Here is a 12,158-nt window from a genome sequence, read left to right on the forward strand (position 1 = left end):
TTGTAATATGCTGTACTGCATGGCTCTTGTAAGGGGCATTGCAAGTTGCTCCATCCTAATTTTTGGAAGCTTTTGCTTTGAAGGCATAAGCAAATACTATGGGAGACCCACTCCCCAATAATGGGACTTATGTTTGTAATATGCTGTACTGCATGGCTCTTGTAAGGGGCATTGCAAGTAGCTACGTCCAAATTTTTGGAAGCTTTTGCTTGAAAGGCAAAAGCAAATACTATGGGAGACCCACTCCCCAATAATGGGGAGACTAATGTTTGTAATATGCTGTACTGCATAGCTCTTGTAAGAGGCATTGCAAGTTTCTCCGTCCTAATTTTTGGAAGCTTTTGCTTTGAAGGCATAAGCAAATACTATGGGAGACCCACTCCCCAATAATGGGACTAATGGTTGTAATATGCTGTACAGCATGGCTCTTGTAAGAGGCATTGCGAGTTGCTCCGTCCTAATTTTTGGAAGCTTTTGCTTGGAAGGCATAAGCAAATACTATGGGAGACCCCCTCCACAATAATGGGACTAATGTTTGTAATATGCTGTACTGAATGGCTCTTGTAAGGGGCATTGCAAGTTGCTTCGTCCTAATTTTTGGAAACTTTTGCTTAGAAGGCATAAGCAAATACTATGGGAGTCCCACTCCAAAATAATGGGACTAATGTTTGTGTAACATACCTGGCGGCGTCCTGGCATAGTGGTCCATCTCCCACTGTGCAAGAGCGCGCACTTGATCTCCTGTCCAGAATGTCTCTCTGGCTTCCCTCCTTGCTGTCTGTTTGTCTGTTTTGGCTGCATAGGGCGACGCCCGCTGAACTTCCTGTTTCTTGTACCTGCTGCGGACACGCCCCTGTTGCACCTTCAGCCTATTGCTGTCCATCTTTGGGTATTTATACCACCTTCTACCTCAAGATGGCGCCTGAGCATTGTTTCTTGTCAGTTGGCTTTTTGTCTCAGACATGCCAGGTCCTATCCTGTTTTCCTGCCTGTTTTCCAGTTCTGTGTCTGAACTGTGGTCTGTTCTTGTGAACACGCTTCTTGCCTGTTCTTTCGCCTTCTAGGGGCCGTATTCCTAGATCTGCCTGTCTGTGCCTTGCGGTATCTGTTCCCGTCTGAACAGAGTCCTGTTTGTGTCTCTGCCTTGCGGTATCTGTTCCCGTCTGAACAGAGTCCTGTTTGTGTCCCTGCCTTGCGGTATCTGTTCCCGTCTGAACAGAGTCCTGTTTGTGTTCCTGCCTTGCGGTATCTGTTCCCGTCTGAACAGAGTCCTGTTTGTGTTCCTGCCTTGCGGTATCTGTTCCCGTCTGAACAGAGTCCTGTTTGTGTTCCTGCCTTGCGGTATCTGTTCCCGTCTGAACAGAGTCCTGTTTGTGTTCCTGCCTTGCTGTCTCTGTTCCCGTTCCTCTGTTCCCTGTTGTCTGTGCCTCGTTTCTACTTTAACCTTGTCTCCCTTTTCCCTCTATGTCTGTTTTCTGCGTCTTTCTGCAGAGTCTGAACCCGCTCCTAAATTCCTTCTCGTCGTCTCTGTACCTCTGTTGTGAATTTAGTGTACGCTCGCTACTTCTATGTAAGTACTGTGCATGCTTCTGGTTCTGCCTTTCCTTCTCCGTCTGTTCTTTGTGAACAGAGTCCTATCCCCTTGCCTTGTTTACCGCTCTGCGGTGTCCGCTCTGCTCCTGCTTAGCTTGCCGCTCTTGCGGTTTCTGCTCTGCTCCTGCCTTGTTTACCGCTCTGCGGTGTCCGCTCTGCTCCTGCTTAGCTTGCCGCTCTTGCGGTTTCTGCTCTGCTCCTGCCTTGTTTACCGCTCTGCGGTGTCCGCTCTGCTCCTGCTTAGCTTGCCGCTCTTGCGGTTTCTGCTCTGCTCCTGCTTTGTTTACCGCTCTGCGGAGTCCGCTCTGCTCCAGCTTAGCTTGCCGCTCTTGCGGTTTCTGCTCTGCTCCTGCCTTGTTTACCGCTCTGCGGTGTCCGCTCTGCTCCTGCCTTGCTTGCCGCTCCTGCGGTTTCTGCTCTGCTCTTATCTTGCTTACTGCTTCTGCGGTTTCCGCCCTGCCCTGCTTCTGCCCGCTGCTCCGGCAGTCCTGTCCTGCCCTGCTTGTGCTCGCTGCTCCTGCAGCCCCGTCCTGCTCTGTTCTTGCCCATCGCTTCGGGCGTTCCCTCTCTGCTGTGGTTGTCTACCGCATCTGCGGTTCTGTGACCCAGTCTGTACTGGGTCTTAACCTCTCTGTGCTCCAGCCCGTCCTTTCGGCCAGTACCTCCCTGCCTGCATACTCGCCTGTATCCACCCATCTGCATACCTGCCATGTTTGCTTACATCCACCAGTCTGTGCCAGCCTAACCTGCCTGTTCCAGTAATCCCAGTGTGGGTCAACCCCCGTGTCCGGAGTTTGACCTGGAGTAGCACCTGGTCCCTCTGCCCGGTTTCTCCCTGGTGCACTGGCGTCGTATGCCGTCGTGCCACCTTGGTCGGATTGGCCAGATACTTAGTCACGCCCCTCCAGGCACTCTCCGGTCCATGGTCCAGTGGAACCACAACACCCGCACACGCCAGTCAGTCCGGGCGTGTGCATAACAGCATGCTCAGGCCATGGTTCCCGTTGAGCCCCACGGCCTTCGCTCTCTGAGAAGTTTTCCAGCGAATACATGCATTAAAATAAATAAATACATTTTTTTTTTCCTTTAGCTGAGTTCCAGGCGAATTACGCACCCGTCCAGATGGATCTATCTGCTCTCGTTCCTGCGGATCCGCTACGTTATTATGGGGATCCAAGACAAAGTCGTGCATTTGTGGAGCAATGCATGCTACACTTCAAGTTCTACCCTCTATGCTTTCCCACCGATCGGGTTAAGGTGGCATTCATTATGTCTTACCTGGCGGGTGATGCCTTGGAATGGATCAACCCCCTATATGAAACACAGGATCCGATCCTCCTGGACCTAATGGCCTTCCTGGTGGCCTTTCTAATGGTCTTCGATGATCCTAACCCGGAGGCTCCTGCTGAAGCTTCACTTCCTAATATCCCGGAGCAGCCCCAATGGGTAATGTGTGTGGGTAGCGCAATAGTCCTCCAGCCCAATGAGACTACTGCCCACCCAGAATCCTCACAGGGTGACTAAGCTTTCAGGAATACTTCTCCCAACCTCAAGAGGCAGTCCAGATGTGCTAGACGTAGAGGCAAGCCGTCACGCCAGGGTCTGTCCTCCCTGAGACCTCCTGACCCCAACCTTGAAGTCCCTACTGAAGCTTCATCTCCCTGTATCCCGGAGAAGCCCCAACAGGTAATGTGCTTGGGTAGTGCACCAGTTCTCCTGCCCGAAGAGACTTCTGCCCATCCAGACTCCACACAGGAGAACTTCCTGCACCCGGCATCAGATGCTTCACCCACTTTAACCGGTGTGCATGTCCAAGGATGCTCCAAAGCTGTGGTTACCTCAGAGTCTGTGCACCTCTACTACCTGGCGGAGGACCCCCTGTTGCCTCCTGAATCCTCCGGGATACCACTCGATGACAAATGGAGAGAGACTTCTCTACACCCGGTACTCGATACTTTGTCCGCTTCGTCCTGTGAGCCTGACAATGGGTACCCCAAAGTGGTAGTTACCCCCGAGTCTCTACACCCCTCCGACCAGGCGGAGGACCTCCAGTTGTCTCCTGAACCCTTCGGGGTGCTACCTGGTAGCGAAAGGACAGAGACTCTCCTATACTCTGTACCTGATACCTCGCTCGCTTCGTCCAGTGAGTCCAACCTAGTGTACTCCGAAGCAGAGGTTACTCCCGAGTCTCTACACCCCTCTGACCAGGCGGAGGACCTCCAGTTGTCTCCAGAACCCTTCGGGGTGCTACCTGGTAGCGAAAGGACAGAGACTCTCCTATACTCTGTACCTGATACCTCGCTCGCTTCGTCCACTGAGTCCAACCTAGTGTACTCCGAAGCAGTGGTTACTCCCGAGTCTCTACACCCCTCTGACCAGGCGGAGGACCTCCAGTTGTCTCCAGAACCCTTCGGGGTGCCACCTGGTGGTGAATGGACAGAGACTTTCCTATATCCTGGATCTGATACCTCGCTTGCTTCGTCCAGTGAGTCCGACCTGGTGTACTCTGAAGCAGATATTTTCTCTGAGCCTCGGCACTCTTCTGACCCGGCGGAGGACCTCCAGTTGTTTCCTGAATCCTCCGGGGTACCACCAGATAACAAAGAGACAGTGACTTTTCCTCATTATGTACCTGATAAACCGTCTATTTCTTCCTGTGAGCTTGACAAGATGTACCTCGAAGCAGAGATTACCCCCAAGTCTCTGTCCCCCTCCAACCCGGTGGAGGACTTCCAGTTGTCTCCTGTACCCTCTGGGGTGCCACCTGAAAATATGTGGAGAGAGACTTCCTTGTGTGCTGTTCCTGGTACTCCACCCGTTTCGTCTGTTGCTAAGGGTGGCTGGATGGGAGGTAGCATCCTAGCTACCCAGAGGAGACCAGTTTTTCCGGTGGACAGTGGAAGTGATCTCTTCGAAGTGAAGAATTGGCCCTCGAATTCCCTGCGGAAGATTCTGGCAGGCCTGAAGAAGAGGGGGCGTAAGGGGGGGGGTACTGTAACATACCTGGCGGCGTCCTTGCATAGTGGTCCATCTCCCACTGTGCAAGAGCGCGCACTTGATCTCCTGTCCAGAATGTCTCTCTGGCTTCCCTCCTTGCTGTCTGTTTGTCTGTTTTGGCTGCATAGGGCGATGCCCGCTGAACTTCCTGTTTCTTGTACCTGCTGCGGACACGCCCCTGTTGCACCTTCAGCCTATTGCTGTCCATCTTTGGGTATTTATACCACCTTCTTCCTCAAGATGGCGCCTGAGCATTGTTTCTTGTCAGTTGGCTTTTTGTCTCTGACATGCCAGGTCCTATCCTGTTTTCCTGCCTGTTTTCCAGTTCTGTGTCTGAACTGTGGTCTGTTCTTGTGAACACGCTTCTTGCCTGTTCTTTCGCCTTCTAGGGGCCGTATTCCTAGATCTACCTGTCTGTGCCTTGCGGAATCTGTTCCCGTCTGAACAGAGTCCTGTTTGTGTCTCTGCCTTGCGGTATCTGTTCCCGTCTGAACAGAGTCCTGTTTGTGTCCCTGCCTTGCGGTATCTGTTCCCGTCTGAACAGAGTCCTGTTTGTGTTCCTGCCTTGCGGTATCTGTTCCCGTCTGAACAGAGTCCTGTTTGTGTTCCTGCCTTGCGGTATCTGTTCCCGTCTGAACAGAGTCCTGTTTGTGTTCCTGCCTTGCGGTATCTGTTCCCGTCTGAACAGAGTCCTGTTTGTGTTCCTGCCTTGCTGTCTCTGTTCCCGTTCCTCTGTTCCCTGTTGTCTGTGCCTCGTTTCTACTTTAACCTTGTCTCCCTTTTCCCTCTATGTCTGTTTTCTGCGTCTTTCTGCAGAGTCTGAACCCGCTCCTAAATTCCTTCTCGTCGTCTCTGTACCTCTGTTGTGAATTTAGTGTACGCTCGCTACTTCTATGTAAGTACTGTGCGTGCTTCTGGTTCTGCCTTTCCTTCTCCGTCTGTTCTTTGTGAACAGAGTCCTATCCCCTTGCCTTGTTTACTGCTCTGCGGTGTCCGCTCTGCTCCTGCTTAGCTTGCCGCTCTTGCGGTTTCTGCTCTGCTCCTGCCTTGTTTACCGCTCTGTGGTGTCCGCTCTGCTCCTGCTTAGCTTGCCGCTCTTGCGGTTTCTGCTCTGCTCCTGCCTTGTTTACCGCTCTGCGGTGTCCGCTCTGCTCCTGCTTAGCTTGCCGCTCTTGCGGTTTCTGCTCTGCTCCTGCCTTGTTTACCGCTCTGCGGTGTCCGCTCTGCTCCTGCTTAGCTTGCTGCTCTTGCGGTGTCTGCTCTGCTCCTGCCTTGTTTACCGCTCTGCGGTGTCCGCTCTGCTCCTGCTTAGCTTGCCGCTCTTGCGGTTTCTGCTCTGCTCCTGCCTTGTTTACCGCTCTGCGGTGTCCGCTCTGCTCCTGCTTAGCTTGCCGCTCTTGCGGTTTCTGCTCTGCTCTTATCTTGCTTACTGCTTCTGCGGTTTCCGCCCTGCCCTGCTTCTGCCCGCTGCTCCGGCAGTCCTGTCCTGCCCTGCTTGTGCTCGCTGCTCCTGCAGCCCCGTCCTGCTCTGTTCTTGCCCATCGCTTCGGGCGTTCCCTCTCTGCTGTGGTTGTCTACCGCATCTGCGGTTCTGTGACCCAGTCTGTACTTGGTCTTAACCTCTCTGTGCTCCAGCCCGTCCTTTCGGCCAGTACCTCCCTGCCTGCATACTCGCCTGTATCCACCCATCTGCATACCTGCCGTGTTTGCTTACATCCACCAGTCTGTGCCAGCCTAACCTGCCTGTTCCAGTAATCCCAGTGTGGGTCAACCCCCGTGTCCGGAGTTTGACCTGGAGTAGCACCTGGTCCCTCTGCCCGGTTTCTCCCTGGTGCACTGGCGTCGTATGCCGTCGTGCCACCTTGGTCGGATCGGCCAGATACTTAGTCACGCCCCTCCAGGCACTCTCCGGTCCATGGTCCAGTGGAACCATAACACCCGCACACGCCAGTCAGTCCGGGCGTGTGCATAACAGTTTGTAATATGCTGTACTGCATGTCTCTTGTGAGACGCATTTCAAGTTGCTCCATCCTAATTTTTGGAAGCTTTTGCTTGGAAGGCATAAGCAAATACTATGAGAGACCCACTCCCCAATAATGGGACTAATGTTTGTAATATGCTGTGCTGCATGGCTCTTGTAAGAGGCATTGCAAGTTGCTCCGTCCTAATTTTTGGAAGCTTTTGATTGGAAGGCATAAGCAGATACTATGGGAGACCCACTCCCAAATAAAGGGACTAATGTTTGTAATATGCTGTACTGCATTGCTCTTGTAAGGGGCATTGCAAGTTGCTCCGTCCTAATTTTTGGAAGCTTTTGCTTGGAAGGCATAAGCCAGTACTATGGGAGACCGACTCCCCAATAATTGGAATAATGTTTTTAAGATGCTGTACTCTATGGCTCTTGTAAGGTGCATTGCAAGTTGCTCCGTCCAAATTTTTGGAAGCTTTTGCTTGGAAGGCAAAAGCAAATACTATGGGAGATCCACTCCCCAATAATGGGACTAATGATTGTAATATGCAGTACTGCATGGCTCTTGTAAGGGGCATTGCAAGTTGCTCCGTCCTAATTTTTGGAAGCTTTTGCTTTGAAGGCATAAGCAGATACTATGCGACACCCACTCCCCAATGATGGTAATAATGTTTTTAAGATGCTGCACTGTATGGCTCTTGTAAGGAGCATTGCAAGCTGCTCCGTCGTATTTTTTGGAAGCTTTTGCTTGGAAGGCATAAGCAAATACTATGGGAGACCGACTCCCCAATAATGGGACTAATGTTTGTAATATGCTGTACTGCATGGCTCTTGTAAGGGGCATTGCAAGTTGCTCCGTCCTAATTTTTGTTAGCTTTTGCTTGGAAGGCATAAGCAAATACTATGGGAGACCCACTCCCCATTAATGGGACTTATGTTTGTAATATGCTGTTCTGCATGGCTCTTGTAAGGGGCATTGCAAGTAGCTCCATCCAAATTTTTGGAACCTTTTGCTTTGAAGGAAAAAACAAATACTATGGGACACCCACTCCCCAATAATGGGAATAATGTTTGTAATATGCTGTACTGCATGGCTCTTGTAAGGGGCATTGCAAATTGCTCCGTCCTAATGTTTGGAAGCTTTTGTTTGGAAAGCATAAGCAAATACTATGGGAAACCCACTCCCCAATAATGGAACTAATGTTTGTATTATGCTGTACTGCATGGCTCTTGTAAGAGGCATTGCAAGTTGCTCCATCCTAATTTTTGGAAGCTTTTGCTTGGAAACCATAAGCAAATACTATGGGAGACCCACTCCCCAATGATGGGAATAATGTTTTTAAGATTCTGTACTGCATGGCTCTTGTAAGGGGCATTGCAAGTTGCTCCGTCCTAATTTTTGGAAGATTTTGCTTGGAAGGCATAAGCAAATACTATGGGAGACCCACTCCCCAATAATGGGACTAATGTTTGTATTATGCTGTCCTGCATGGCTCTTGAAAGGGGCATTGCAAGTTGTTCCTTCCTAATTTTTGGAAGCTTTTGCTTGGAAGGCATAAACAAATACTATGGGAGACCCACTCCCCAATAATGGGACTTATGTTTGTAATATGCTGTACTGCATGGCTCTTGTAAGGGGCATTACAAGTTGCTCCATCCTAATTTTTGGAAGCTTTTGCTTGGAAGGCATAAGCAAATACTATGGGAGACTCACTCCCCAATAATGGGACTAATGTTTGTAGTATGCTGTACTGCATAGCTCTTGTAAGATACATTGCAAGTCGCTTCATCCTAATTTTTTGAAGCTTTTGCTTGGAAGGCATAAGCAAATACTATGGGAGACCCACTCCCCAATAATGGGACTAATGTTTGTAATATGCTGTGCTGCATGGCTCTTGTAAGGGGCATTGCAAGTTGATCCATCCTAATTTTTGGAAGCTTTTGCTTGGAAGGCATAAGCAAATACTATGGGAGACCCACTCCCCTATAATGGGACTACTGTTTGTAATATGCTGTAGTGCATGCCTCTTGTAAAAGGCATTGCAAGTTGCTCCGTCCTAATTTTTGGAAGCTTTTTCTTGGAAGGCATAAGCAGATACTATGGGAGACCGACTCCCCAATAATGGGAATAATGTTTCTAAGATGCTGTACTGCATGGCTCTTGTAAGGGGCATTGCAAGTTGCTCCGTCCTAATGTTTGGAAGCTTTTGGTTGGAAGGCATAAGCAAATACTATGGGAGACCCACTCCCCAATAATGGGACTTATGTTTGTAATATGCTGTACTGCATGGCTCTTGTAAGGGGCATTGCAAGTTGCTCGGTCCTAATTTTTGGAAGCTTTTGCTTTGAAGGCATAAGCAAATACTATGGGAGACCCACTCCCCAATAATGGGAATAATGTTTGTAATATGCTGTACTGCATGGCTCTTGTAAGGGGCATTGCAAGTTGCTCCGTCCTAATATTTGGAAGCTTTTGCTTGGAAGGCATAAGCAAATTCTATGGGAGACCCACTCCCCAATAATGGGACTAATGTTTGTAATATGCTGTACTGCATGGCTCTTGTAAGAGGCATTGCAAGTTTGTCCGTCCTAATTTTTGGAAGCTTTTGCTTGGAAGGCATAAGCAAATACTATGGGAGACCCACTCCCCAATAATGGGAATATTGTTTTTAAGATGCTGAACTGCATGGCTCTTGTAAGGGGCATTGCAAGTTGCTCCATCCTAATTTTTGGAAGCTTTTGCTTGGAAGGCATAAGCAAATACTATGGGAGACCCACTCCCCAATAATGGGACTAATATTTGTAATATGCTGTACTGTATGGCTCTTGTAAGGGGCATTAAAACCGTCTTGTTAAGCTACTGTGACCTCCACGACTCTTCCAAGGGGCATTAAAACTGTCTTGTTAAACCACTGTGAACTCCACAGTTCTTCCAAGGGTCATTAAAACCATCTTGTTAAGCTACTGTGACCTCCATGTCTCTTCCACGGGGCATTAATATTGTCTTTTTATTCCACTACAACCTCCACCACTCCTCCAAGGGGCATTAAAACCATCTTGTTAAGCTACTGTGAACTCCATGTCTCTTCCACGGTGCATTGATATTGTCTTTTTATTCCACTGCGACCTCCACCACTCTTCCAAGGGGCATTAAAACCGTCTTGTTAAGCTACTGTGACCTCCATGTCTCTTCCAAGGGGCATTAACACCGTCTTGTTAAACCACTCTGAACTCCACAGCTCTTCTAAGGGGCATTAAAATCGTCTTGCTAAGCTACCGTGACCTCCACGACTCTTCCAAGGGGCATTAAAAGCGTCTTCTTTAGTGTTGAGCCACCCCAGTAGTGTTTGAGTTCAGTTCGGTTCGTCGAACACCCGTATGTTCGCCGATCTGTTCGTCGAACTGTTCGTCGAATACCTTCGAACTAGTGTTGAGCCACCCCCGTAGTGTTCGAGTTCGGTTCGGTTCGTCGAACACCCGTGTGTTCGCCGAACTGTTCGTCGAACTGTTCGTCGAACACCTTCGAACACCATTAAAACCAATGGCAGGCAAACAAAAACACATAGAAACACATAGAAAACACCTTCAAAGGTGTCCAAAAGCTGACAAACTGCTCAGAAGACACAACTAACACATGGAAAAGTGACAAGTACATATAGTCATGCGAAAAGAAAAGAGGTGGAGGAGTAAAAGGAGGGGGAGACACAGATATAGGCATGTCATGCCCTTCTAAAATCCAAAAAGTGAGAAGCCGACACGTTCAGTCCGCTCCTGCCCGTGCCACCTCCGTGTCGCCGGGTTTGTGCCAGAGCCGCGGTGAACCCTGACTGCCAGCCCCCCTCTCCCAATACTGGTGCCTGTCCGCTGGTGGGTCGAGCGAGCCCCCCTGTGGTGGAGGCAGCTCTAAGCTTTTTAATTTAAATTGTCTCTCTAATTTGAATAAATACACTTTAAATCCATTTACAAGGATCTATTGGAGGGCAAGTCTCATGCCAGCAGCCGCGTAATTCCAGCTCCAGTAGCGTCCACTAAAGCTGCTGCAGTTAAAAAGCTTTTATAAGGATCGAGCTCGGCTGTCCACCGCAAGGCATCCTACTGCCAGTCCGAGCCCCTATGCCTTGGGGTGCCTCCTGATGCTCTTCACTGAGTATCCCGTGGTCCCGAAGCATTTCCTTTGAAAAAATGAAGTGTCCAAATTACAGGTGGTGTAGCTTGCTTAACAGCCGGGATAATCCGCTGACTAGCAGACACTGCTACTAGGCACAAAGTATTTCCTGGGCTAGATGCAGTTAAAAATTTGTAATTAGATACTCTCGTTGGATGCTGAGAAAGCATTCCATAGAGTCTCCTGGCACGCCATATATGATTCTCTTAAAAAGCTTGGGGTAGGGGTCTAAGGGACCCTTTTATAGCCAAAATCACGGCCCTGTATCGCAATACGTCACCTAGGCTGAAGATAAATGGAACTGTAGCACCCTGAGGGCTCGGTTGCTACAGAGGTATTGCACCTCACCCAGAGGTGTGATATCTCACTCTCAGGTAAGGATGTAGTGTGGATCAGGACCCGACACCTGCATGCATTACACCACATTGCCGTGGGGCAGGGCGACCAATATGCCCCTGAGATGGGCACGACAGTCCCTGTCCCTGGCTGGAGTGGGGGGAGGGAACACTGAGGAAGGGGAACCCTGTAGTGCAGGAGCAGGGAGGAAGCAGTTCCTGGGTGCATTGAGAAGGGAGTATAAAAGGTGGGCACCATCTTAGTTCAGTGCAGAGAAGTCTGAGCAGAAGTGGCAGGGAGCAGGGGCTCTGCATGAGCTCTGCTCCGGAGGCGGGCCTAGTAACAGAGGCCCAGGCCTGGAAGAGGGAGAAGGAAGGAAGAGGAGCGGAGAAGGCTCCAGGAATGAGGAACGAAGGGATCTCAGGGGTGCGGACGGGCGAGTCGCCACCGCATGCCCGAATCCACCTGCGTGGAGGGGTCAGGCCAAAGGGGGAGAACGGTCCCCGAAACTAGTGGAGGCAGGAAACTACCCTCAGCTAGAAACCGGAGGCTGTGACATTTTATGTGGCGCAGCCCCTCGCTACACCCTCTAGGAAGGCACCACATAGGGTCATGGAAACTGGCGCCAAGTTTACCAAGAGGAGGCCCGAGGCAGCCGGACAGAAGGGTTGGTAAGAAAGGCCAGACAAAGGACACACAAAGGGGGTCCTGTGAAGCACTCCAAAGTTATCTGGGAGTTGTCTGAGCCCCTCACCTGGTGAGCACAGTACGACGTGGGCAGCCGTTACCTGCAGACGTGGTCTGGATAATAAGAACTGTGAGTAAAGGCCCTGGACTGCATCACTGACTCCGTGTCATTACTGCTGCTGCCCTGCACCATCACCCCCATCCTCCGCATACACTGCCCTGAGGCTATACTCCTCCCGTGGGGAGTTATGCTATGCTCTGCTGCACCCACAACACCAGCCTCAGCGGTCTGCCCTGGAGCGGCGGTTCACTCTGACCGCAATCCACGGGTGGCGTAGTCGGACATTTAAACATCAAAACCACATAAATAGTTCCACCACTGGTTTGACCGCCCTGAGCCACGGAACCGGG

The 12,158-nt window shown here is 50.4% G+C and overlaps 1 protein-coding gene across 1 annotated transcript in view; it reads left to right on the top strand.

Annotated features, from left to right (window-relative positions):
- Positions 1-12,158, top strand: part of LOC141155581 (uncharacterized) — a 118,242-nt gene that overhangs the window by 59,421 nt on the left and 46,663 nt on the right. The gene's annotated exons all lie outside the window — the stretch shown is intronic.

This window comes from Phyllobates terribilis, unplaced genomic scaffold (assembly GCF_046119375.1).
Source record: "Phyllobates terribilis strain yellow unplaced genomic scaffold, ASM4611937v1 Scaffold_7__3_contigs__length_470593459, whole genome shotgun sequence".
NCBI classification, from domain to species: domain Eukaryota; kingdom Metazoa; phylum Chordata; class Amphibia; order Anura; family Dendrobatidae; genus Phyllobates; species Phyllobates terribilis.